This window comes from Pleurodeles waltl, chromosome 4_1 (assembly GCF_031143425.1).
Source record: "Pleurodeles waltl isolate 20211129_DDA chromosome 4_1, aPleWal1.hap1.20221129, whole genome shotgun sequence".
In the NCBI taxonomy this organism is placed as follows: Eukaryota; Metazoa; Chordata; class Amphibia; order Caudata; family Salamandridae; genus Pleurodeles; species Pleurodeles waltl.
In genome coordinates this window covers 582080710-582085827 of record NC_090442.1, presented here as the reverse complement: position 1 = coordinate 582085827, position 5118 = coordinate 582080710, and positions in this window count along the sequence as shown.

The window sequence follows — 5118 nt, the reverse complement described above, 5'->3', positions numbered from 1 at the left end:
TCGCTGCCCTTTGGTGTGGCGGACTTTTGTGGATGTCTGTATTTTGGCGGTTTGCCTGTTGTGGGTCAGAATGACCGTGGCGGTTTGCCGCGGCGGTATGTTGGCGGTCTTCTGACAGCGGTAAGCGGCTTTTACCGCCAAGGTTGGAATGACCACCATAGTAATGTGGTTTATATGTCCTGACAGTGAAATACTGCCAATTTCGTTTTTCACTGTTGCAAGGCCTGTCTCTCTCAGAGGATAATATGGGGGCTACCTTTAAATATGATTAAAGCGTAGATTCCCCTTTAGAGTACATGGACATGTGGAGTTTGGGGTCCCTGAACTCCCAATTTAAAAATACATCTTTTAGTAAAGTTGATTTTAAGATTGTGCGTTTGAAAATGCCACTTTTAGAAAGTGAGCATTTTCTTGCTTAAAGCATTCTGTGACTCTGCCTTGTTTGTGGATTCCCTGTCTGGGTCAGTTTGACAGTTGGGTTGTTTTTCACCTCACACTAGACAGTGACACAAAGGGAGCTGGGGTGTAACCTGCATTTCCTGATTAGCCATCTCTGCTAGAAGGGAGGGGTGGAGTGGTCACTCTCATCTGAAAGGACTGTGCCTGCCTCTGACAATGCAGATTCCAACCCCCTGGTGTGTGTCTGAGGCCTTGCCTGGGCAAGGCAGGATTTCACAAGTAGGTGTGAGTCTCCTTTGAAGAAAGGTGACTTCAAAGACTAAAATTGGTATAAGAAGGGCACCCAAATCTACAGACTTTAGAAACACTTCTGGAACCAAGAGGAACCTCTGCCTGGAGAAGAGCTGATAGCTAAGGAAGAAGTGCTGCCCTGCCTGTGACTGTGCTTTTTGGAGCTATCCTGCAGTTACTGCTTCTGCCAGAGTAAGAGGGCAAAGACTGGACTTTGTGTGCCTTCCATCTTGTGAAGAACTCTCCAAGTGCTTGACTTAGAGCTTGCCTCCTGTTGTTTGAAGTCTCAGGGACAGCAACGACTTCTCTCTGCCAGCACCTGGAGTCTCTGGAGAGACTCCTGCTCTGACAAGTGGTGCCCTATCCAGTCCCTGGGCCTACGAAAGGAAAGCTGGTGGAAATCAAAGGAAATCGACTTTGGACGACTTCAGACCGACGCCATTGCTGAATCTGGTGACACCGCCTGCACCCGACGCCGTGACCTTCGCTGGAACGCGACGCTCTTCGCAGGCCCGACGCCGCTGCAGCGTCGCTGAAGTCCGAGACTCCGTGGAAGTCGTGACCGACGCCGCTCGAAGTGCACGGATTCAACGTTTCGCCCAGACGCCGCGATCCCCGACTTCGCGCATCGGCTTGTTTTCACTCTTCACCAAAGGTACTGTACTTGGGGGTCTACGTGACTCCGTGTCCGGCGCCGCTGGTGTCGGCTTGTTGGGAACGACTCCATCACGATGCCGTGTTAACACCTCATCGAAGCATTTTTGTTTATAAGCGCTATTTTTGAGTTTAATCTTTAAAAATTCATAACTTGACTTGTGTATGTTGGATTTTTGTCGTTTTGTAGTGTTTTCATTAAGTTACTGTGTGTGTTGGTACAAATACGTTACACCTAGCACTCTGAAGTTAAGCCTACTGCTCTGCCAAGCTACCAAGGGGGTAAGCAGGGGTTAGCTGAGGGTGATTCTCTTTTACCCTGACTAGAGTGAGGGTTCTTGCTAGAACAGGGGGTAACCTGACTGTCAACCAAAGACCCCATTTCTAACAGCCACTAATATTTTTTAGGAGATTGACATCCCAAATAATTAGCCCATCTGATGTTTTACTATCCATTTAAAGATCTGTCTTACTGGTATTAGGTTGTCTAATGAAGAAATACATTCCAGGCTGAATGATCACAAGCCCTGTCTGACTGGTGCAGAGCAATCCTTTCCAACAAAAGTGATTGAGAAGGACTGTGACTTTAAAAACTGTATACTTGATGACTGATCTGATTTGTATCCTGCTATTTTTTGAACAGCCACTGGATCGACAACTGCGCCTGCTAATAGCATGGTATTGATACTATTTTCCAATACTGCAGGCATAGTTACAGTTGTGATGGACAACCTGTCAGGGCATTGAGGATCAGGCTTGCTCTGTTTCCAGACTCTTAATTTGGCTACAGTTCTCTTTAGATGAAAACTGTATTCCTAATTGAGTACTATGGTATTACTGGTTCTGAGTTCCCTTCTCTGAAATTAACTCATCTGGTGTTGCTGATTCTCTTACTTCTGAGGTACACTCCTTGTTGCAAATGTTTGGGTTCAATTGCAATAATGACGATGGAAGTGCTAAAAAAGACTGGGAGCTGTGATGTACCTCATCAAACCCCTCCGGCTGTGCATCTCCCCTTTCCCCAAACTGTTGCTCAGAAGAGGCAGGGGTTCAGGAAGGTGAGGTAGGTGTCATCTGCAACCGATCATTGCTAGGGTTACAGTGATTGTAGTAGTTATAGTATTCACCACCAGGCCAGAATGTTTGGAGGTTGCGAGTGCTTGGGCCTTTGATCGTAGTTTCAACAATGATTGATGCTGACTATTTGTCTCTCCACTTTTTTAGAAAGCTGAGTCGGCCAACTCCGGTGGGAGACTCTGCTGCTTATTGATTGCAATTGTGCTCTTGCTCGGACTTGTAATACAATCATCAATCCTTTAGGGCCTTTTAACTCACTAGGGAGAGTAATCTATGTCCTGGTTTAAGATACCTGTGGCAGCAGAGGGTATAGGGTAGAAATCAAGCAAGTCATTTTGGCTTCTAGTCCTTTAGAAGCAGAGCCCTGTAGAATAACCTCTGAATTATTTACGGGATTTAGAGACAATGGGCCAGATTTAATAAAAAATGATGCACAACTGCGCTAGCGTAGTTGTGTGTCAACAAATGATTGCTGCCTAACGACATTTCCTTGTGCCATCTGTGTGGCACATTTAGAAAACAATGCACCATGGTGCTAAGGAAACAATAGAGCAAATAAATGACACTAACCTCTGCAACAAATGACTCTACTGCTGCAAAAGCGGCGCTAGAAAGATTAGCAGCATGTTTTATGATGCTAATCATAATAGCACCATATTTTGCAGCATTAGCTCAAAAAAAGCCTGCGAGACAGGAAAAAAAACACAAGGACCCAAGATGGAGAATGCAGAACAGGAGAGGCCCCAGAGAGACCCCAATCAGTCCAGTAAAAGCCAGGATGGGCCAGCAAAATCCAACGAGAAGGAGAGAAGGAAGCAGAAGTGCTGCTTCAGTAAGAAGGAAAATTACATCTTGGTCAGAGAGGTGACGGTGCCCCAAAACCAGCTCTTTGTCACCCCCAAATTGCCAATAGGTAGGAAGGAGGCCATATGGCAGTCTATCGTCAATAGAGTCAACAGTGTGGCAGAGCTGAAGCGGAGTGTCATCAATTGTAAGAAGCACTGCCATCATTGCAAGTGCAGAACTAAATAGAAATTGGCCAGGAACTGAAAGGCAGCACTGCAGACTGGAGGTTGAAGTCCCGTACCCCAGGAGGACCTGGAGGAGCAGGAGGAGATGGTGGCAGCGGTCAGCCTGGAGGAGCTGGTTTCCAGAGTTGCAGGACAGGACAGTGCAGACTTCCAAGACCTACGCAAATGCAGGGTAAGTTGCAGTGAGGGGCAATCTTGAAATTAACAAATGGCAGAAGGGGGAGGCACATAGGACACACTGAATGCATGCAAAAGGGTTGCATCGGGATACAATAATTCCCAAATACTTTTAATGTGATCACACCTTACCCCTCATATGTGCAGACTATTACTCAACCCCCACATCAGTCCCTACACTGTTGCAACTGAACCACCTGCCCATGTGTAACACTCATCGGGCAACATGTACAATACTTGTTGCACAGGGTGGGCCAACAAGAACTGGGAGACACCTCCATGCACCATTGGGAATGCCCACAGAAGTGATCAGACACAACATATGGGGCATGTCTGTGATCATCATCTTTGCTGCTGTACAAGTAGCTTCCATGTCACCAAGTAGCAAGGGTGCCTGTGTACTGGGAATGGTTGGAGTCATCCTTAAAGGGACAACTTCATGCATAACGTCAGCTACACGTGGTCTTACTGTCTCACTAGGGCAGAGGTCTTCAATCTGGGGCCGTGGAGACATGGGCAGGGGGTCGAGCATTCCCCCAGCCTCACTTCTCCCAACATTAAAATGCCTCTGCTGAACTTTGATTTACTGAGTTTCCTGTGCTGGGAAATGAAGCCACAGACAGCTAAAAATGCTTTCATGCCAGGGTGCCTGCTTCCTGAATGAAATGCAAACGTAGCTACGAGTTGCTCTGCAACTGTAAAGGATGCTTGCGAGCTGGTTCTTGGCTTTAAATGATCCAGTCACTCAAAGCGCTATTATGACAAACATGTATCCTTTATGAGTAGTAGTGCAGAGTTAACAACTGTACTGTGAAGTGTGTGATCTTAATTATAATGTGATTTACATAGCTCTTACTTCACCTGGAGGTGTTCAAGGGACAGCTATTAAATATGGCATTACATATGCTCTGATATTACTTAAATCTTCATTGTGAAAGCATCCTTTTATCTACCTTTTTGTAGTGGCCTATCTTACACTGTGTGTAATGCAATTATAAAATAATGCCCCATATATTCACGTGCTTTCTGTCGCAGGCTGTGACCTCGTGGCACTAAAAATACACAAGTCACTATTCCCCACTACATCAACCAAGATTTAATTATTTTGCTTTTCCTTTACACACAGACCTCTTCAATGCACTAACTAATAGTGGTTTCAGAATGCACTACAGTGCATTGCCAACTGAGAAACAACTTCTTTTATTTATTTTTCATTTAAGCTGCTGTTTTTTTATATGTAGCTACCTGGTGGTGAAAGACTTAAAAAGAAACTTACAGAATATTTTTGGGATTATTTATGAGCGGCTTGCACCGCCAGAGCATCACTAATTTGCCGCTCCAGCAGCACAGCAGCACAAGCCTCTCATTCATACCTATGAGGCGACTTACAGCCACCCTGCATGGCCTCATAGATATGGAGTAAGGCAAAGCACGCAAGCCACTGTGTTGCCTTACTTTGCGTCAAGGAGGCATTCCATGGACATTGTGG